Source organism: Pteropus medius, unplaced genomic scaffold, assembly GCF_902729225.1.
Source record: "Pteropus medius unplaced genomic scaffold, Ma_sr-lr_union100, whole genome shotgun sequence".
Classification (NCBI taxonomy): Eukaryota; Metazoa; Chordata; class Mammalia; order Chiroptera; family Pteropodidae; genus Pteropus; species Pteropus medius.
The window spans coordinates 507,727-531,628 of NW_024354550.1; the positions used below are offsets into that span (position 1 = coordinate 507,727).

Below are 23,902 nucleotides of genomic sequence, written 5' to 3' on the forward strand. Positions count from 1 at the left end.
TATAAGTACCAAAGCCAGGAGTCATAGCATTTCTATATTTAACTTTCGAGCCCCTGGGGGAAAACATAATTAAACAGACTTTTCCACAAGAAGTTATACTTCCAAATGTAGAAAACCGTCTCATTTTCAAAAAAGAGCCCTGCAAAGATGTGCCAAATATGTTTCAGTCTGCCCCATGCTCATCTAGCTTTGTGTAACTAGGTAAATATATTGATAATTAAAATATCACGGTTCTTTAATACTAACCCAGAATACATCCCAAATATCTCTAGCGATGGTCTGGCCATTGATTACAATGACCGTAAATCATGCTCCATCTACAACAATATGTAACTTTTCCTAACAGAACTCCTACGGTCCTGGAGCTGTTGAATCACGGAAAGCCCTCAAGTGGGCTACAAAGAAAACCAGATTTGCATATATCTTCAGTGTGGTCTCGTGCCACTGAATAAATTATTCTATTATTAATAGTATCCAGCAACATGTATACATTCATCACTTATCAGAAAGGCTGTACTTCTGAAAAGCTGTTATCATATACAACATTTTAAATTGAAGCATCTTTTTTCTTTCATATGCATTATAATCAAAAACTTATTCCTTTGGTGAATGTATGCACCATTCCATGCACACCTAGGATGCTAAAAAACAGGAAAACCTTAGAGACCATCTAATCTAAACTGTGCCACATTCCTAAGTGACAGCGGGAAGCACTAGAATCACACACATCTCACAGATCATCTCAACCCGCCCCACAGAAGAAAAAGAATGTGACTTGGGCATAAGTATCGTTTTTTCTGGGTGCCAGCCCAGAGGACTTCTCCAGCTTTCCATTATTAGAGGGCTTTGTTCCCCTTTTGGAGGACTGGCACAATCTACAGTCGACCTGTAGCAGCAACTGAGTTTTATCTTTCTCTTATTTTTATAGAGTAAAAAAAAAAGATCATCTTATCATTGAGGATAACGCATTACATATGGGCTTTTAAAATTATTATTTGTACATAGGGCATATTAATGACATTTGTAGTATAAAATTATCTTTTAATTAACCAACCGAGTTTTAATCATAAACCACAGATGTTCCGTTCCTGCCATGTTTGGATTATGTCAGTCTATAAGGTAAGGATTCTAAAACTGCAAAGACCAAAGTCTACCACAGGAATGTTGTTCAGAAATTAACATTGCTTTGCATGGTACTGGCTTGTAGATTAATAGCTGGATATTGGAAGGAAAAGTTGATTCACCAAAGTTAATAGGCTGGGGAAAACAAAAGATCTAATTAGCAAATAGGTTATTCTTGGACCCTTTACTAAATGCAAAAAGATAAGCTTATTGGTTCCCATGGCAGAAAATGCAGAACAAATAACCAGGTTAATCACTGAAGTTCAAAAAAAGTTGGCCAGTAATTGTCGTCAAGGCTTTGTGTCCAGGAAATCCCGCCAGACAGGCACTATTTGCAAATGGCTGGGAAATGTGGTCCATTGCCATTAAAAACAGATGAAAAGCAGGATTTGGTTAAAAGAGGAGTCTCTGCCCAAGCAAAACCTTTCCAAAATAAAGAAACAGTGTATACTGGCTGCCAATTGACCTCAGCTAAAAAGAGGGGACAGTTCCACACTGGTGCTCATTATACTCAATATACTATAAAATGATGTTGAGTAGAAATAAGATTTAATCAAGGGAAGACCCTGCCAATTCTGATAGCATGGTAATATCCAAACTAAAATACTTGGATTTTCATTAAATCAGATTTTTTAAATTAAAAGTAAAATACGACAAGATAATATCTATTCTAGTGTTAAGAGAAATTACAATAATGAGGAAGGATTTAAGTATGTGTTCAAAAACATCCAAATTGCAAGAATTTCAGTATACCTTTAAGATGTCTTTAAATAGCAACAAGCTATATATATTATACAGAGAAATAAAACAAGACAAGAGATTACTAATAATAATCTTTTCAAAAAGTAATGTCATTTTTAAAAATCAATAGCAGTACTCTAAGATTCTACCAGTAACACAGTCTCAAATGGGACTATAATTGAGTTAATATCTGTAAAGTATTTGGTACACTGTAAGCCCTAAGTAAGTATTAGCTCAGCTAATAAAGTCACAGGGCCAAAAGGGAAAAAGAGATGGCTGTCAACATCCTCATCGCAATCTTAATGCAATTGTGCCTCCCTCATCCCACCAAGAAGCTCAAGCTGGGATCCAGTCCTTTGTCCCTGACACCTCATTCACCTGAATGGCAATAGTAAATCAGGCCTTATAAGCATTAACTATACCTCATGGACTTGGCACTTTCCTTTACTCCTTGGTAGGAATAAGGTCATCTTCTCCAAAGCAGGAGCCACCCTGGATATATCCATTTAATTCATTAAATGAAGTTCAAATAATACTTCCATAAGTCACATACTTGCCTATTTAAAATTCACATTATCAACTTAGAATATAGTACCAGTTTCCAGGCTCAAGTCTTAAACTCACAGTTTCTACTTCTGTCTCTTGCAATGCTCATGCTTGGAACCCAGCCACCACACCATAAGGAAGCTCAAGCAGTCAACTGAGAAACCCACAAGGAAAGAAACTGATGCATCCAGTTGACAGGCAACACCAACTTGCAAGCCACGGGAGTGAGCTGACACTCCAACTGACACTATGCGAAGCAGAGATAAGCCGTCCCTCCCAAGCTCTGCCAAAATTGCAGATTTGAGAGCAAAATAAGTGACTGATGTCTTAAGGGGGAAAAAAATCACATTATCTCAGTAAAACACAGAGCCATGCTCAGGTTCTCATTAAACAATATTTCAGAAGTCAAAAATACATAAATTTTAAGAGGTGGGTGAACAATTCAAAAGAAGCAATCAAAAAACTGACAGGGCATGATTTCTCCTCTTCCTTCCCCAACAACTCTCCCATGGTTAATATCTGATACCTCTCTAGTTAACAGCCTGCTCAAATGCCCCCAAACCAAGACAGCTCTCAATTCTTCATCCTATAATATCATTAGAAACAAAGCACCATGACCTTGGATATAAAAAACAGAATTGTAGTTTTTTTGTTTTTGTTTTTGTTTTTTGCAAGATATTGTTTCTTGCATACCTTCTAAAGATCCTCCAGACTACTTGAGAAATAAGAAGTGTATAACACCCAGCAAACAATTCTAAGGGCAGTACTATAGCAAGTAAGCAGCCACAGAATGATCTAATAATGAGGTAGATGCCTCAATATGGAAGGAATTCAATGTGAGCAAGACGTGAGAGACGGGGTACATTATACTTACAGTTACATTTATCCACAGAGATTTATATCCATGGTTGTGGTAGGTCTTATTTCTATCAGATTTTAAACTCCTTTTGAGCCTGAACCACATCTAATCTTCACATTCACCACTAACAACCACAAATCAGGCCCCACTAAAAAAACTATCAATATGCATTTTTGCAGTCACTCAAATAGTGCTGGTGGGAAAATTAGGGGGGAAAATGTTTAAATTTCCTACAGGAGAAAAATGTTATCTGTGTGGGGTTCAGAATGAATGTTAGGAAAACGCAAGGCAAAGTTCAGTTAGAATTTTTCATTCCCAAAGTCACAATGTAAAAGGATATTTGAAAACATTTTATATTCTTGAATGAGCATTCGCACATATTTTTGCTAACAACTATTTTAGAATGAGCTGAGGATTTAGATTAATGAATAAGCAAAGGATGGGAATGGAGGCTACCTGAGATGGGAAAAGGTTTTTGATAACAGAGTAATCACCCTCCCTCGTTTCACTCTGATCCTTGAGCAACTCTGAAATCCCAGCAGTCACAGGGTCCTAAATGCTTGGGAATATCCCAAGTCAATCTCACAAACTTCAAAGGAATAAAGCACAAGATTTCAATAGAAACTTCAATTCCAGTTGTTGATCATCACCATGGCACAAATTTTAGTCACTAAACCCCTTAAATAGCTCATATTTCTGTCATTGTTTAAACTAACCATACTGATTTTCAAATAACTTATGAGAAAAATCTAATAATAATAATAGTAATAACAACAACAACCAGGCTTTATCTAACTCTAGGCTTCAACTGTAGAAATCTATTTCCAGGAGCCAGTATCATTGGTGACCTGCCTCTCTTTGTCCCCATTCTCCCTGGGCTCGCAAACTGCCCTCATCACTACTGTTCTCTGGCTTCCAACCAAGTCCTCAAGAAATGATTTACCAAGTTCAGTCAAGTAACGAGATTCTATGAAATAATAAAAGGAAAATGGAGTTCAAGACTGAAATCAAGCTGGGTGGAGACATAAAGAGTCTTTTGTTAATAACTGTACAAGAGAATGCAAATAAAGAAAGGCTTCACAAGGAATTCTGACATCTTAATGAAGATTTATGAAGAATTTTTGGCATATAATCCTTAAATGCAAAGGGAAATGGTCACATAAAAATACTCTTATGATTTCTTTAGCTTAAAAACAATTCAAAAGACAGTTCCTTCATAATAATCTAATAATTGAATTGTGAAGGGTCGTTTTTTTCTGTCCTCTACTCTAAGTACACTCCTCAAACCCCATTACATTTCTCCTTTTCTTCTTTCTTTGGTTAACTCTGAAGTGGCATAGCTCATCACAGCTTGCCCTAAAGCTGTGAACTGCTCCACTGATGAAATCATGAGAATGATTAGATTTCTTTATTCCACACAGAAAGCTTTGTATTACACAGTTTTCTTTGTTCATGTTCTTAGTAATGCAGAAAATCAACTGACATTTTCTCCTAATAATGATTGGATTATGAGATAACATCAATAAAAAAAAAAATGCTGTCATGGTAAAATGCTTTACTGGTGCTCCATAAATGTCATACAAAAAAACAGCACATGAAGCAGTACAGATCAGTAAGGAACACATTTCCCACTTCCCAAGTCAGTGATGGTATTTTGCCATAGTGGTGGATTTTATGTTGCATTCGTGATACACAGAGAAAATTAGAAAGACTGTGAATTCATGAAATATATTCAACAAGAAAAAATGTTTTAAATTTTATAAGAAGGAATAATAATATTACTACTAGTAGTAACAATACTATAAATAGTAGCATATGCCAACTATTTTTGCATTTCGTATTTTGCAAAGCACTTTTGCTTTTGATTCTCCTAATATTTATTTCATGTTCTAACCCCAGAAGATAAGTATTATCATCTCCACTTTATGGGTGAAGAAACAGAGGATTGAAAGTTAAATAATTTGCCTAAAAACATGCTGCTAGATAATGGCTAAGACCCAGTTCCCTGGGATGGACTGCCTTATCACACAATTTATAGTGTGTAAGTTTCAGGGACCCTGGGAAGGGGGTTGCCACAGGGCTTTGCAAGGGCACCAGAGTTGGCTTCCATCTCTATTCATCATTCAGAGAAGCTCCTTAGCTAAAGAGAAGCCAATCTCAGGAAATCAATGCTAGCAGCCTGGTTTACTCTTAGGGTTCTATCTCTTAAACTTTCAGCCACAATGCAGAAAATTCAGGAAGTGAAGGAAGGAGATCAAAAAAAAAAGCCCAAGACTTCCAGGAAGGCCAGGTGCTCCCTGTGTCACAGTTGCTGCTATGAGGACTGCCTTAATCCCCAGTCTCCAGCCCAGCCCCATTTTTCTCAGCCCACATGCTGACCAGCTGCTCAGTGCTTCTGTGTGGGGAGCAGGGTAAGGGGGCAGATGTCAGGCAAGCCGAAGGCTTCTGGACCTCCCCATGCTGCCTTCCTGCGAAAGCATTGCTGACTCCCTTCTTCTCACCCTCTGATTCTCCTACATCAGACACATTAGGAGGTCAGAAGGGAAGTATGAGGACAGGTGCCAGGAGCAACCAGGCACAGAGAAAGGCCCACACAGAAACTGAAACTAAAAGTTCTGCAGTCTCACCCACAAAACAAAGAGAGGGAAATGTCAATGAAGGCTTGAGTTGCTGAGGTTCATAGCCACCTTATTCCCTGGACTCATGGTATTGAAGTTCACAGAAAGGCTTTCAGGCCTGTGCACTGGAAGAGGGGAGGATTACTAACTGAAGAATCAAGTGATTCAGACAGAAGGAACAGCATTGAGAAGGTCCAGAGGCTGGGGAGGATATAGTACATAGGAGGGCCTGTAAGAAGTTCAATATGGCTAGGGCTGAGGATCATGAGAGCCTTGAAGCTCAGTTACGGCATTTGAACTTCATCTTAAAGCCAAATGAGAAGCGTTAAAGCAGATGATATGATATTGCAACATTTGTCTTTTAAGAAAATCACTGTGGCCACAGCATGGCATTGAATCAGAGGAGAGTAAAGCCATCAACAAGGAGGAAGATCAATTCAAAGACTATTTCAGCAAGAGAGATAGTGACCTAGATTAGAGAATATGGAGAAGGGAAGTTATTGGGAAAATTTTGGAGGTGGGACTGAGAGGACTTGGAGAAAGAAATGTGACAGGTGAGGAAGAAATGTTAGGTGACATTCCAGCTTGAGCAACATTTAGTACTTCCAAAACAATGGAGGAAAAGCAAGTTTAGGAGTGATAAAATAAATTCACTTTGGACATGTTGCCTTTGAGGTGATGTGGGCCACACAGACAGATATGTCCAGTGCACTAATGGATATAAGAGTCTGAAACTCAAAAGAGAAATTTAAGCTGGAGGTTTAAACGGGGGATTTGTGTATAGTAGCCAAAACTTTTTCTCTGGTTATCGAAATGTGCCCATGCCTTGCAGACCCCCTCAAGCCCCAACCACTCCATGAACCACACCATCAATTCCTGTTCTGAACACCTCCCCTGAACTTAATAGTTTGTACATTATTATTGAGATATTAGGGGAGAAAGATCAGACAGGTAGACAGACAGATAGACACTGTCACTGGTTGTATACTTATTATTTCATGCATATGTATTTTCTTTTCGCATCCATCTTTAAGCTGTTTAAAGACAAAGACGTGTCTATTATATGCCCTGGTTCTTCCAAGGCAATCTGAGTTCCAAACATCCTGGCCCTATGCATTCTTGTGCCATTAAATTTTCTTTAAAAACTTCTAACATTCCCTCAAACAGTAATTGAACAAATCTAGTCAGCTAACATTATAATTAAATATCTAGTCCATGAAAGATTGAGGCCCACAAAAGACACACAGAACCTCGGGATGAGGAAACATCAAGATTTCTCACTAAATTACATGAGTAGTAGCTTATACTGATAATTCTTTCACTGAAATGCCCAGGAGGGAGGCTCCAGGGTAGCATGAACCTGGGCAGGCATCCCAGCTCCACCACAAATGGGGATGTAACCTTGACCAAGTTACTTCACCTCTCTGTGCCTCATAAGCCTCCTTTGTAAGGAGAACGTGGACATACATAACTAATGCATCCATTCATACCAAGTGCTAAGGGCAGAATGACAGGCAATACAGACTCCATCTTCATCTGGCTTACTGTCAGATGACATAAATAATGAATTACAGTTGCTCTGAAGAAACGAAGGATGCTACAGGATATAGCTACAGGGCATAGAACAAGGGGAGCCTTCTGTCCCCAGGAAGGTCAGAGAATGCTTTGGTGAAGAGGGGACAAACTCTCTTTAAGATTAGACTTATGGATAACTTAAGTTTCCTTGAGACTTTGACATAGTAATTTTCTAAAAGACCTATCTGATTGGCCTTCCCTAAAGTTTTAAGTTGAAAGTTGATTGAAGTGCTTTTCAAATTAGTTAATATAACTAAAAAGAGTGAGTTCATTCTCCATCAGTAAGGAATCAGAGTTATGTTCAATGATTAACAACTTTAGGAGACTGGGAAAGTCAACAAAGACCTGTGCAACTGTAAAATTTCCTCTAACTCAAAAACATTACTCAGAGATTTGCCAAGAGATAACTGAAACAAAAAATTATGATAAACAAGTAGTAAGTAAACAGATAAAACCACCCGCCTATTACCTTCACTAAAAGACTCCCATTAGAACATAAGCTTTATATTCTAAAAAATAAAATAATTTTTAAAAGTTTTATAAGAACAAACAGTTTGGTCCTCAATGCCAAGGCCAGTGCCTGGCATATAGTAGGTGCTCAAGAAATATGTGTTGCATGAATGAATGAGGAACTAGCATAACAGTGCAAATACTGAAGTCTGATATTTTTAATTTTGATTATTCATATAATTTTATTTTTTAAAATATATTTAAAATATATAATTATTCATTATATTGTTTTTATAACTAAAAAAACTATTTTCTATTTTTCACAATATAGAAAAATATTCATTTGGAATATGAAAATGTACATTTTTGTGTTCTGACTACCTCACCATACACCTCCATGCACATAGCCACCACTACCACCTATACAGTTAGAGCATGTTTGTTTCTTAATAAATATCTAAATAATTTTTAGGAAGTAAATTGCAAGAATTACTGTCAACAAACATGATAAAGAGCTTAAAATATTAAAATCTACAGGAAGCCTTAGAAATCCTCTAGACCAGCTGTCCCCAACATGTTTGGCACCAGGGACCAGTGCTCCTATGAGAACCTAACACCTGATGATCTGAAGTGGAGCTGAGATGGTGATGCTGTGAATACAGATGAAGCTTCGCTCACTTGCCCACTGCTCACCTCCTGCTCATGATCTAGTCTGATCCCATCATACACCAGGTGACCTACCAAGTGCCATTCAACTTTGTATTCATGGGGCAAAAACTCCTACAGAGTCATCCACACTCCACCAGAGATTTTCTTCACAAATGTATGGTAACCAGTCATAATCAGACTAAAAGGTAAATGAAAAGGTACTGAATACTCACTGTGTTCACCACTATACCCTCCCCGCCCCTCAAGAAATCATCATGCAGATCCACTAGGTTAGACAGGGGTCAGCAAATCATGGCCTGCAGCCAAATCCTACTCACCACCTGTTCTAAGCTAAGAATGGTTTTCATATTTTTAATAAGTGAAACAAATTAAAAGTATAACAATATTTTTTGACCCATGAAAATTCAAATTTCTCTGTCCATAAATAAAGCTTTATTGGAACACAGCCACACTTATTTGTTTGTGTATTGTCTATGGCTGCTTTCATGCTAAAATGGCAGAGCTAAATAGTTGCAACAGAGACTCTATGGCATATGTATTAAAAAAGTCTAAAGTATTTATCTGACCTTTTAAAGAAAATGTCTGCCGATCCTTGCACTAGGAGATAGTTAATGTGACTTTGGTAAATTTCACCTTCCGAAAGAGCCAGCCCTGTCCCCGCCAACCAGCTGTAGTCACTCACATGCTATTTCCTCTTCTTTGATTATTGAAACTCCACAGCAAACTATTGTTTTTACCAGTCACTTAGAAAACAAAGATAAAAGTTTCCACAAAGGAAATAATAACCTTTCTTTTCCAAGGTCCTCATCTGCCCCACTTCCAGTGAAATTAAAAGCAATGTTTCACTGGTGAGTTTGTCTGTATCATTTTCCCCAACTGAATTCAGAGGACTCCAAAGGCTCACTTTTAGAAGGGCTCAAGCAGAAAAAAAAATGAATAGCTACATTAGCAAAAATGGATTTACCCTAAGGAACAAAACGAATGTTTATCATCTGGAACTGAAAGCATTCTTCTCTTATTTTGGGATGCTATTCTTCTAATGTCAAAATGTGAAAATGGTCCTTATATACTACCCTTCTAAAAATTGAAAATTATGTCTATACTTAAATTTTCAATTTACTGGTTTTCCAAATGAAAACAAAATTCTAAATTCATACCTGCTCAGTGTTGCAAAATGATTATTAAGATGTAATGAGGTTTTTTGTTTGATTTTGTTTCATTATACTTTCCTCTTCCAGTGTACAAAGTCCCTAAACTAGGAAAATCCCATTCCGTGGGCCTTTGGAAATAATTTTAGGGTATCTACGTTCATTTACATCATGACCCCAGCTGTTATGCTCCTAAAGGTACAAATGGCCACTCTTTTTTTTAATAGCACATTTAAAGAAATCTAATGTTAGTTCAGCATGGTAAACAGTCTACGACACTGTATAAATAAAGAATTCTTTGAGTTGTAAATAGTAGTTGCTCAAAGTAGTGGAAGGCTGGCTGAGAAAGAGAGAGACATCAGATGGACACAAAGCTCGGAGGGCCTCTCCTCCTGCTTCCCAGCAGGGTGGAAGAGGGGACAGGAAGGACGCCAGAAGGCTGGAAGAGTTTGGCCATCCAGAAGGACACTAAGGCTGCCAACTCCTGAAACCAGCCCCCATTTGGCCACTGTTCACTCATTTCCCAAACATCAACTGAACATCTTCCTACCTATACAATATCCAAGGGATTACAAAGAGCAAAAAGGCCTGGACTCTGCTCTTAAGAAAACGACTAACCAGCATGCAGGTAAGATAAAATGTGCACAGAACCAATAAAGCTACATACTGGACATGACATATGCTAGCAGTTGGCTAACTACAGCCTGCAGGCCAAATCCAGCTGGTAGCTTATTTTTATAGATAAAGTCTTATTAGAATATGCCCACTCATTTATGTATGGTCTATGGCCGCTTTGACACTACAGTGGCAAAGCTAAGTAGATGTGACAGAGACCATGTAGCCTGCAAAGTCAAAATATTTATCTGGCCATTTTCAGAAAAAGTTGGCCAACCCCTGAATATGCAAGAGAGACCACATCCAGCTGGGGTAATCAGAGGAAACCACTTGAAAGAGCTGGCATTTGGTCTGGGCCTTGAAGAATATGCAGAGTTTTAAAAGGCAGAAATGGGAAAAGAATATTGTGAGGGACACAATAGCCAAGATGAGAAAAGTCTGAGAAATGAACAGACTGAATTTGAATCGGGTACAGAATATGAGAAGGGGAATTGTGGCAAAGTGGCCAACAGCACTTATCTAGACCACACAATTTAACTGTTAATGACACAGTTAACTGGCAATATTGTTCCCCTTTCCTCTAGCTTCCTTGACGTTTACAACAAACCTCACTGGGACCTAGCAAAAGCCAAGGTGCTTTTCAAAAAAATGTTTGCTCACTGATTGATTACTATATTCAATCGTAAATTTTCTTGTGAGTTTAATTTCAAAAGCACTTACATTAATGCCTAGAATTGCTTTTAATTCTCAATCGTGGTAGTCATTACTGCTCCCATTTGGCAAAGGAGGAAAACTCAGAGACTGACCGACCTCATGGCCCATATGGAGTCAGGGGCCAGGAGACCCTGGATTCTCAGCTCCATCCCATGACTTACTTTAGGAAGACACTCATATTAAAGGGACTGCTACATGAGCTGTATTAGAGACGAGAAATTTCAATAAACAAACACCAAATAATCAAACAGAAATGCTCTTTTGGGTCACATCCTCACCAAAACTAAACTGTGGCCTGATAGCTGCATTAGTTAATGCTTGGTGCTACTTAAAATCCAGACCAAAGACCAAGAGTTTGAGGTAAGTTCATTCTATGCTTCAAAGAGTTCTGGTCAATATGCATTGTTTTGTTACAACAGGCACGAGGTAAATGCTCACATGAATTACTGTGAATCTGTTAACAGATGAAAACAAAACCCAACCTATCAATACATACCTTGGTAGTTGGATCATCTTTACTATGCAATGGAAAACTTAGGATCCTTAAAAGAAAGGCATCATATGTAATTAACTCTCCTGTCTCTCTGTACTGGCCAAGTACACAATAAATAGGGTTTGAATGAGTCCCTTAGAAACCCCAGTTAGCTGCCAATTGAGTAATATCTCCTTTTCAGGGAAGTGCCATAAAAGAGATTCTAATACCTTGGGTCACTAAGGATTTCCTATGCAAGAGGATATGAGGTTGCAGCACTGAATTTCTCCAGCAGGATATTCGGTGCGATGAGTAAATTGGCATGGAAAACATGAGTTACTCTCACCATTTGTCATTCCAGAGGTCAGAGTTTTCACAATCACCAAGTGTGTATAAATGGTTTCTTTAACCATAGAAGCTGTCTCCTTTCAACCCCTTCTCCATGCCTCTCCACTCACATCCCACCTCCACTGACTTCTCAGAATATCTCTTCCTGCACAATTTTTAATGTTTTGTTCCTTTAACTGCTTACTTTACATAAGCCTGTCTAAAGGCATCTATAACTAAATTATTTCCATTATAGTTAACTGTAGAACAGATAATGGTTCCAAAGCAAATCTGAAAATCACTTTGAAATATGTAGTAGCTCTTCTCCCAAAGTAGAGACTGGAGGGCTGGCAGCGGAGTAGAGATGCATTATGATGCTTTCAGGATCAGAGGAGGGAAGACACCTTCTCTCAGTGTTCCCTATCCCAGTCATTCTGCTAATGTCCTGTCTCCCAGCATCTACTACCTCCTTCCTCGCCTTTCCCAACACCCATCTCAGAAGGCAGAACAGGAAATGTCAAGGCAGAGGACAGAACAGAATCAACTAAGAAACCTAAACACAGGTTTGGGGACTGGCCTAGGAAGTATGGTCAAATGTCATCCCACCAAGCCTAATGAGATTATGTCATAAAGATGAGCATCGCTCCCCACCAGTAATGAGGAAAAAACAGAGGAAAGAGCCAGGGACCAAGTATAGGGTTAAAGATAAGCAGCAATACTAAGGGTAAAAACTTGTAAGTTAAGAAAGAGTATCTGCCTTTCCTTGACATATTCACCTCACCATAACCAAACTCTACTCCCGGCATGCCTTCTTTTATTTTGGTAACTTACATTTTTTTTATTACTTTTTTAACAATCAAATAATCTAGACTCATGTTGAAAAAAATGTAAAACACAGATAAACAAAAATAAGAGAGAAATATAGCTGGATGGAAAAGAAAGAAAAGAGAAAAATCCATAATATCCCCACCCAGAGAATCCATTGCTAACATTTCAGTATTGCCTGCCAAACTTGTTCTTGCTTACATGTCTTTTGAGGGGTTCTTTCTTGAACTGCTTTCAAATATTGTATTTTACTTTTATTCCATCTGGAAAAATCAGTTCTGAGAGCTATTACCGACATATTTCTCAAAGGCAACAGCACTGATGATTATGGATTTCATTCCACCTAGTAAAACATAAATGTATGATTCTATACCTTTTCTAAAAATTAATATGGCCATTTTTACCAGGAAGTCTTTTACAAACAACATGAACATCTTTCAAAAGGAGACATCGGAGTTACAGCTTAGATGATGGTACGGGGGCGTTAATGATACTATTCTACTAGTATTGGGGTACATTTTAAATCTTCCACAACAAAAAATACATTGCACCTAAATGCTGATTTATGTTCAGACCAATATGTGAAGTACTCACTAAATGAAATAAACAATATTTTGTACTTTCAAAGTGCCACTCTTGAATAAAATTTTATAAACGTCTTCTGATTTAATGCAGAAAACACCTAAAATTCAGCTATGAAAACTGGGTTCAAAATATTGGTTTCTACCATTTTTAAAAGGGTTTCTTTGACCCACTGATTTCTCAGATTCTTAAAAACTATGCATAAAATTATATGCTATCTGGAAGTTGCTTTAAAGTAACTTATCTAGCAATTAATCATTTCAAACTTTAAAACCCTTTTAAAAGAGAAAGCAGATCCATGAACAAAAATGGCAGGATGCTGACAGCTATTGAAGTGGGTGATGATGGGTACATGAGAATTTGTTTTCTGCTTTAATGTATAATATATGAACATTTTCATAATGCAAAGTTTTTTGTTTGTTTGTTTGTTTGTTTTTAATGCCCACAGCACCTAGTCTTCCTAGGAGGTCTCCCATCCAAGTATTAATCAGGCCCGACCCTGCTTAACTTCCAAGATCAGATGGGATTGGGCACATTCAGAGAGGCATGGCCGTAGATGCAAAGTTTTTTTTAATCACTGTGAATATATTTCTCCTATCATGAATAAATCTTTCATACCCAGTGTAAAGATTATCAAGCTTTACTAGAGTAGCTACTATGTGACCAGCACTGTTCCTAGCACTTTATACTCATCTGTTCCTCACAACATGCCTGCTCGGTTGGTGTTATTGGTCCTGACTTGATATCTGAGGAAAATGAGATTCAAAGAAACTTGGCCAAGAACTCAAGGCAAGTGAGATGGGGGAGGGAGACCAACCACACCACGGAGGTGTCTGCTACACATAGTTTGGTCTCTTTATAAATATTATTGTACGTGAGCATGTCTGTTTCATTGTCACTTGCAGTATTTTAGTGCATCCTGTTTTTCTAGAAAAATGAATCAGCCTCTCTCTGTTTATCCAAGATAACAAAAAAAAAGAGGCCCGAGAACAATATTGGTCTGATGGAGGCCATCCTGACTGTAAAAGGAAATGTCCCTGAGTCAATATCCTCAGTGAGAGGCATCCCCTCATAAAACAAATGAGGAATATTCCAATGAGATTCGAATAAGCATAAACATCCACACCACTCAGTGGACACTACTCTGTACTCACCAACCGGAATTTTGACTGCCTGTGTAGGCTTTTCCTGTCTCATCTCAGATTCATCCCATAAACTCTATTTCCTCAAATGGCTCCAGCTTTAAAGCTTCCATAAGTTCTCTTATATTTCCCCTTAACTGAGATGCCCTTTCCCCATCTCTCTGCCTATCACAACTCTATCCTACCTCTAAAACCCAGCTCAGGGAGCACCCTCCCCTGGCTGGTACTACGTGCTTCTTCCTCTGTAGTCTCATAATGCAATGGCTGTCGTCTCCTTTAATAAATTTCCTCCATTCGCCAAGTATTATGATAAACCATTTTCAGATTTCTCTCTAAAACTCAATGTCGATTGTTTATGACAAAAGCTATGTCTTGATTCCTTATTACATCCCACAGTCCCAGCACACAGAAGCTCAATGTGGAAAAAGAAGAAAGAAGGAGGGACGGAGGATATGTTGCTTTATATGTATAGGCCAGAGATGAATAGGCTCTAAAGTCACCAAGTAAAGTACAATAATATTTATAAAGAGACCAAACAATATGTGTGAATAGGGAGTTAGGCTCTAAAGTCACCAAGTAAAGGCAAACTGATGTAGGAAGACTGCTTTTGAAAACTGAACTGAACATTAAGTTTGCTATGCCATTTTTAGGCATTCTATTGCTTAATAAAACTGGTACACCCAGTTTTCCTCCAAGCTTTAGGACAGACAGCTGAAAAGATACTGGCTTGCACTTAGGCACCAAATTGTGGTCATGCTCTTGAGGGTCTCCTGGGAATCAAAATGAGCAGAAGGAAAAACAGACTCACATCTCCTTTCACACTCACTCCAGGGTGTACCCTACTAGAGCCTACGTAAAGCATTATCCATCCATCTTCACTTTTTCCCTGCCCCTCTCTCTCTCTCCGGGCTCACATAGTTGATGTGGGTGCACCATATGAGCACACAATGCAGCTTCACTGTGTTTCTTCAAGTACATGACTACTAGAGTCATGGGTTTCCATGGATTAACCAATTTCATTATTTCTAGCTGGCTCATTCCACCAAAGAACTTATTGGAGCCCTTTAGAATTCCATAAATCATATCAATATTATTCATGAACTCTAAAAACCTCTCCCATGGATATGAAAATAAAATGTAGAATATTTCACGTGAGTAAAAGAAAATAGCTGTTATTATAGTACATGCTCGTAGGAAAACCTTGAAGGATGTACACCACAGTGGACAAAAGGTAACTTATGCGATATTTTTTCCTTTATTTCACGAAGAACTATGATTACTTTTGAAAATTTTTAAGTTACTTTTTAAAGGCTACTATAAGTTCTTAGCAATGGACTAAAACAAGAGATTACAAAGATAAAGCCTGTACCTTCTGCAGGCTCGTTCTCATGGACACTGAAGAATGGTATGCGAGGTTCCCCGAGCCAGCAGGCTGCCTGCCCAAGCTGGCTACAGGCCTGGGGCTACAAAGTCATGCAGCCAAGAGATATGTCCAGGCGTGCCAGTAGGGTTGGCAGACACCCAGGTGCTGGTACCAGGCTTGGGGTGGGTGGCCCAACATCTCTGCGCATCCATCTATGCCAGTCAGTGCCAGAGGCCCCATACATATTTATCTTTAATCCTCACAATGACATCCAAGGCAGGCAAGAGGCTGGGTAACTTACCCCAGATCATATGGCTAGAAATGGCAGAGCCAGGGTTTGAAACCAGGTAAATCAGCTCTAGAAAGTGCTCTGAACCAATGGAACATGAAGATGTGGTCCTCATACACCTGGAGCTTACAAACCAATGGAGAAAAAAGTGAGGGATATATAATGTCCAGTGTGAGGGATAACAGTGAATTGAAAAGTAAGGACAAGGGATTTGGGAAGGTAGAGCAGAGAAACTTTACAGAGGGCAGAGGTAAAATTTGAACCTACTTCTGTCTGGACCTAAAGTCTACTTTGGTCTACTTTGCACTGTATTAGGCTGCCTCTCCAAGTAGCAGGAGTCTGGAAAGGCAGAAGAAGCACCAATTGAGAGGACAGTGACCTGACAAGTGCAAACCTATCCCCTCTGCTAACCCCACCCCCCATCCAGTACTGTCTGGACTCCAGAAAGAGGCCATGCAGGAGCCAACGCCAACCTTAAATCCATTGCCATCTATGTAATACCCAGAGACATTTAGGCTGCTGGCCAAGCAAGGAAATCCAAAATAAACCTTCACTTCTATCATGACCTCAAACTACTGGGAGACGGACAGAAACAAGGACAAGGAGGAATAGCCCTGCTATGTTTTCATGGCACCTTTCAGGAAGAGATGAAATTCACCAACAGTCACATCTCTCTGAGGTTGCACCATGTGGTGTAGGTGAGAGCAGGGACTCTCCTGAAGATGATCATATGGGGCCTCTGCAACTTTTCGAAGAATGAAAACACTATGCCCCTCAAACTTCACACTAATTGACAGGCATTCCTATGAGGTAGTGTTTGCCAGTTTTATTAAAAAAGAAATCAGGTATACAGCACTAGTTGATGATTTCTTCAATCCCCACTCTCTTTATTGGAGTACAAGGACACTTTTGTTCAAGCCTATTACTTTAGGCTTCAACTGCAAAGGGAGGCCCATGGTTTATCTTTATTGCCTGAAGATGGGATTGCCCAACAATATCGCCTGCTTGGGTTGCTGGTCAATCCTAAAATCCAGCTGAACCTACAGATCATATTACACCAATGGTCTAGTTCTCTCAAAATCTCAGGAAGTTGATTTCTAAATTTTGTTTTCCAAACTAGCGGTCCTTTGGAAGCATCTAGGAGTCTTCCATCGCACCTTCCTTTAGGTGCCAGATTAGGGAGTTGGCTCCATTTAACATCTACAAACTCCAATTTTTTTAAATTTGTTTTGGCCCTGGGCTTCATCATATTGACACTTTTAAGCACTTACCTAAGTACTTTACATAAACTGGCTCTCTTAATCCTGGAAATAGTCTTGTAGGTGCTTTCGTTATCATCTCTCTTTAGAGATGAAGAAACTGAGACAGAGAGAAATTAAGTGATGTGCCCAGGGTCACAGTGTTCCTGAGCGGCAGGGTCAAGAACTGAACCCAAACATTCTAGCTCTGGAACCTGTATTCACAACCACCTCCTCTAACATGGGTTTAGGATAAATTAAGTTTCTTTATGTTTTAAATATGGTATTCACAAATGGAAGCATGGCATGTGGAACATAAACAGAGGCACAAAGGTCACATGTAAATATCTTAACCTCAATGGTATGAGTCCCGAGGATATAATTGGTTCTTCTTTGAACCTGTTTGGTCAGCCCTAAAATTTAAGCAACAGACTTCACCTTCCAAGATGATAGTGAGTTGGACCACAGAGCTCAGCTGGACTGGTAAATCCGGATGACGGAAAGTAATCAGAGACTGGCTGCCTTCAAATTCAGTTCCAAGTACCTTAAGGAAGACCCTTTAGGGAGTTGGATCTCATGCAACTGCATAACATGTTTCTCCTCTCTCTCCCTCCCTCCCTCCTTCCCTCTCTCTCTTCTTCCCTCTCTCTCTCACACACACACCTTTGTGAAAGATTTCTTTTGAACAACATAGAGTAACTTATCTACTCAACATGACAGAGGATGTTTCCATAGGAGCTAAAACAAACATCTAGATCATTTTTATCTAGATTCTATCTGCACATCAAGATCCAGCTCAAATCCCATCTGTCTAATTCCACTAACAACATTTCCATTGCAAAAACTTACAACTATGTCTGCCACCTATCTAGGAATAAACTCTCCAGGCCGCGGAGACCACACACATCACCTTTTACATAAGAATCTCAAGCTTTTCACTGCAGTGCCTTCCAACTACTCTATTCACTAGCTCAAAATGACACAAGTAGAGAGAGTGCAAACTACCAGAAACCTGGAGCATCAATAAAGAATCCACATCACCCTCAGCAGGAAAATTCTGTTCTTTTGCTGAATGAACCACAGATCCTTGAAATAAACTTGCTGCCATTCTTACTTTATGGTCCTGAAAACGTCACAGAATGACATGCTTTTCTACCTTGGCTTTCGCCTTGCTTGAACTGTTTTGAGGTATACTAAATATGTCATTTTAAAGGGCAAAAAAACAGGGACTGAATAGCTTCTACACCTCTTATGAAGAAAGAGTTCTTGTTTTCAAACTTTCAAGCTTCTTAAATTTGCTTCTTCGGTGTCTACTTTTAAAAATTCCAGACGGTAATTCTAATCACAGAAGTCTTTGTGAAATTATATTTCTGTGGGTTTTTTTTGTTTTTTTTTGTTTGTTTGTTTTTTTAACTCAAGTAATGTTATTGGAAGGAAAGAGAAAACCACAGTGCTCAAACAGAAGTGACTAATGCTAGTAGCAAGTGCTCTGAGAAATAGGCCCCACAGAGAAAGAGACCACTGCACCACAGCAGCCTATTGTACGGTACTGTGGCCAAGACTATTTGGGGACTAGCAACCAGGTCTTCCAGCTCCCTTGATGTGTTAACCAAAGTAACCAGGTGCAACTTCTTTCACTAGCAATATTTTGCTAAAGATGGTAGAAAACACACACACAGACACACACACACACACACACACACACACACACACACACACACACATACACAAGCAAGGAACAACAACTAAGGACGAGAGGAAGAAATTCAAATAAACACTCAATTCAATAGGAGACAGAAGTCACACTGTATGGACTATGTCCAATTATGTTACAGATCTATTTCTGAAGAACTACATGTGTTCTGTTGTCTGATGTTATACATTTCAGGTGTTCACAAAAAGTTTTACATGGAAGATAGACTAGTGACCTAATATTAAACTCTTTGAATCCTCTACTATCATTTCAACATGTTGGCACAGTTTCAAAATTAGTATATGGTTTTTCTTTGATGTTATAAGGATTTTTGCTCTCGGCCCCAAAATGGCAAAATGTCTTAATCAATCATTTAGCTTTCCTTATCTTTATTCTCTCAACTCTCACTCACTCACCTTTATGTAAAAAATATTTTAGTAGAAATCATGAATCCATACACCTCATCTTCCACCAGCAAAAATAATAACCCTCCCTACTACTACTCACCGCCCAACTCCACTTTATGGCATGAGTGGAGCAACTACTCTTCATGAATATAAAATTGTTCATCTCAAAAACAGCAAGGGGCTGTTTTAGTCTCATCTTATGAGATGTTTCCTTGACGATGATGTTTTAGTTATAACCAGGTTGATTAAAGCAAATTTAGGACATTTTTATTTTCCCAAGTGCTAGTATCTTTTCTACCATGTTTCTTGTTATTTGAATAACAGACTTATTTTTCAAAAACCATGAAAATACAACAATTTTCAATTTCTTAGGGACATTATACACCAATAATAATATAAAATATAAATAATACATAATAATGATAATCTTTTGGTAATAACTACCAAATTCTGTTTTCCCACATAGTAAAAGAAAATAAAGAATTAATGTACTTGAGTCAATAACCAACTAAAATGATTCTAAGTTGATCAGCCTTCTTTCCTCACTATCCCCAATACAATCCATGGCAGTAACAGCCTTGGATCTACTAACTGCATTTCTAAGAATTGATTCTAATGAAGCAATCATGGACGTATCTTAAAAATCTGCAAGAATATTTACCACATGGCTCATTTAAAGTATGAAAATGGGAAACAACCTAAATAATCAGTAATGGAGACTGGATGAATAAATTAGGGTATGACCATACAATAGAATGTTGAAGAGTCACTAAAAGTCATGCTATAATGCTATTAGATGTGAAAGGAATTCCAAATCATTCAAGTTTGCAAAATATGTTTTCTTTTTTTAAGAATTAAAGCCTATAGCCACTGAATAACATCAATTTCATGAACTTGCATTCGGACATCTTACTTGAACAGGAAAGAAATAATTTCTATGGGGAAGTGTAGATCTATATAAATAGAAATTATATCATTGCTTTCAGGACTAATCATCCACTATGTGTCCACAGAGAAAAAAGGTAAAATCTGGTGAAAAAACTGGAAGGCTACTACTTATGACAGATGGGAAGTTGCATGTAACGCCAAAATTTCACAATCTTCTCTCAATGACCTCACACTGATGGCATTTAACTCTGCATCTCCTCATTACCTTTATGAAGTTTGGGCAATGCAATACTCTCTCCCACGTATGCATGTTATCTCAGTTAGCCTACAGGGTTAAAACTAGGGTCTTTTTCTCCCATTGTAGTGAAGATATTTGGTTATTGTCTGCCTGGCACTCTTCCCCTCTTCTAGCCACCCCACCACCTCCCATCCCACCACCACCAACATGACCATTTCCATTAAGAAACTTCTCTTTCTCCAACGATGTGTTTCTTGGATGGTGACCAACCCAGCACTCTGTTTCCCTGGGCTCAGGTGAGGGCGAGCAAGCAGGTACTTGCATACACTGAAGCCAGGGGTAGAAGAAAGCCTTCTCACCCCTTTGATGTTGCTCATCTGGGATACAGGAAGCCTAGGTCTGCCTGAGCCCACACTCCTGCCAACAGGAGAACAGATGTGGCCAAGGGGAAGAGAGATGCCAAGGAAACAGATGGGAGTCCAAGTGATGCTGATGTAGTCCCCGGATCTGGAGTCAATCTTAGCCTCACTTGATATATGCACCAGTTAGTGTGAGTTGAACATCTTTCACTTTCAGCTGGAACAGTCCTAATTGACGCATTCTCACTCACACAAGAGAGAGGACTCTACATTCTGTGCTATGTTCCTGACCAAAGGTCCAACCTCTGTTCTACAAGCCCTACAGGTAATTATCACTTTGGAGGTGTAGGTCACACAAGACTCAGTTTTCTGCATCCTTCTAAAAATATGAATCCTTGGGCTAAGAAGCAACTGGTTTATTTTATTTCTTATGAAACTTAGAAAAATAAATCATAATCACTTAATCTTCATAGAAAGTCTCTTCTCAGAAAAGACTGGTTGTTAGTGAAATGGACAACTCTGCCCTTTTTAATCCCTGCCTTCTGAGACATGTGTTAGAATGTCTTGGTTTATTTGTTTGTTTTCAATGAAGCGAAAATTAGGACCACATGCAAATAAGTGTTTTCTCATAAGGAAAACATGATTGTCCTAAGCACAGCACTAAATGCCCTGATTCAACCCAAATGCCACCTCCTTAATCACTAACACCTCCATACAGCACCCTGTCTCCCATTTAAGTATCTACCAAGTCCCTCCCTTCCTAGATGTCTGACACCCAGTTGAGCTCATGGATCAAGGTGACACCCATAAACCATTCCTAGCAATGAATGTGCTGCAACCACATAGTAATGACTGCAAAGTAATTGTCACTCATGACAAATGAGTTTTCCTGCAAGGCTCAAGAAATAAAAACATCACACATGGTGTTCCAAGTCAAACGAAGGTACAAGATCTTATATTGGGGAAATTGTGTATGTGAAGATTTTAGTAGGAAACAACTGTAACTAAATTAATGTCACTCTGTCAATCCTCTACATTTATTACTGGAACCTACTAACTGATAACAGAGCCTCCAAAAAGAGTGTCAAAATGCAGTAGACAGTGATGCAACATCCAGGGGCAGACCCTGTCAGGTAAGCATCTTTTGTGTTACATGATCCTTTTCCTATGTTTTTTTTTTTCTCTCCCCTAACATCTATCCAGTTGAAATAAGTCACTATACAAAACAAGCTAATAACTTCGCTTACTTGAGCCAGAATTTAAAGAGAATGTTTGTATGTAATCACACACACACACATATATATATGTTCTATAGTATGAAAAAGAATCCACAGACCAGAACCAATGTGATGTTTAGCATGCAAGTAAAAATAATGTTTACTTTAAATAATTCTCATTAAAAACCCCAAAGCAGACACAGTATTATTGGTTAGAGATGAAATTCTACTCCTCTTTTCCAAATTTCAAGAGATAGTTCTAGAAATGTTTGCCTATGAAGACTACAAAAGGGCATCAGCTGGAAAATCACCCATACTTAATGTGTGTTCAGATGGGGTGATGAAATACATAGAACATAGGAGTGCATCTAAGAATAGTATCAAAAACAAGGTATTGCTCAACCTTGGCATATAGCGAACAGGTAGTTGAACACCTACTCTGTCCTGAGGCCACCAAGGAGCTGCTTGGCCAATACTTTATTTGCCCTACCTTGTCCTCCCTTAGTTCACACTAATGTAATATCCTGCCACTCCCTCCAAAGCAAAGAAATCTTAGGCCAGGTAAGCTAGAAGCTAACAAAAAAATGTGAAATGAGACATGAGAAGTATCTTAGAGACTTAAAGTTGCCAGATTTAGCAAATAAAATTCAGGCTACCCAGTAAAATCTGAATTTGATAAATAACAAATAACTTTAGTATGGTGTATCTCATGCAATATTTGGAATATAGTTATACTAAAAATGTATCCATTATTTATCTGAAATTCAGACTTAACTGACATCTGTATTTTATCTGGCAGCCCTACTTAGGGTAAGCATCTGTTGTTGACTACTCATCATCTTTTTCCATTTCTTTCTGACCACAATCCTGGGAAAAACTTGCCCCCATTTTCAGCCATGTGGGGTGTCATGTGGAGCAGTCAACCCTGAATTTATGCTGAGCAATAAAATGCAATGAGCAAAGAGACACAAAGTTTTGATGGGAAGAAACTACACATCATTCTCCTAGGAGTGAGGAAGCTTAAGAGAATGGAAGGTATGACAACTGCCTTAAACCAAGTCCTTCTGTGTCTCCCTCTGAAATGCCAGAGAAACCAGGAAGGAGAAACAGGTGATAATAACTGAAGAAAGTGTGCTGTGTCTACAGCGGTATCCCTAAATCAAACTGGTTAAAATTTGTACTAAACCAACCAAAGACATCCATGCCATATGGCCCATGAAACCCCAGGGTTTTTATCATTGATAAGATTTACAAAACTCTCTAGGGTAGGTCTTCACTTCTTTCTTTGTATAGTGTAGCCTGTAAGAGTCTTTATACAGTATTGTATTAAAAACAATTCTAAAGGCATAAAAAAAAATAAAAATAATAAAAAATCCCATTATTAAGCCAGCAGGGAATCCCAAAAGAACAGACACTATTTAACAAATAACTTCCACTGAAGTCAAATTTTGTTCTTGGTATTGCCCATTGCTTTTTATGATGGGCTCATTTTTCCCCCAGGAGTCTTTTTCCATATGATGAAGTATGTGTATCCTTGCCAACAGGAAATAAAAAATGAGCTTTTAGAGGTTTGGAAAAATGACTATCTAGATCAAGTCCAACTATTTCAGACTAATGTAATGATACAAGTCTTACAGATCATTCTTCTAGCAGTCATCTCTGCCAAATAATTTAAGGAAAGATTAAAAGAAAAACATTTTCCCTTAAATAAGTTAAAAAGGAAAAGTCTTCCCCAACTCCTGCAGCACTTTCAAGTCACCTCAGCCTCCCTATTTAAATAAATAAAGGTCTTTATATTAAAAAAA

The 23,902-nt window shown here is 38.5% G+C and overlaps 1 protein-coding gene and 1 pseudogene across 2 annotated transcripts in view; both read right to left on the reverse strand.

Moving 5' to 3' along the window:
• Nucleotides 1–23,902, reverse strand: part of WWTR1 (WW domain containing transcription regulator 1) — a 116,286-nt gene that overhangs the window by 68,048 nt on the left and 24,336 nt on the right. The window lies entirely within an intron of this gene.
• Nucleotides 13,703–13,821, reverse strand: LOC120596680 (uncharacterized; annotated as a pseudogene).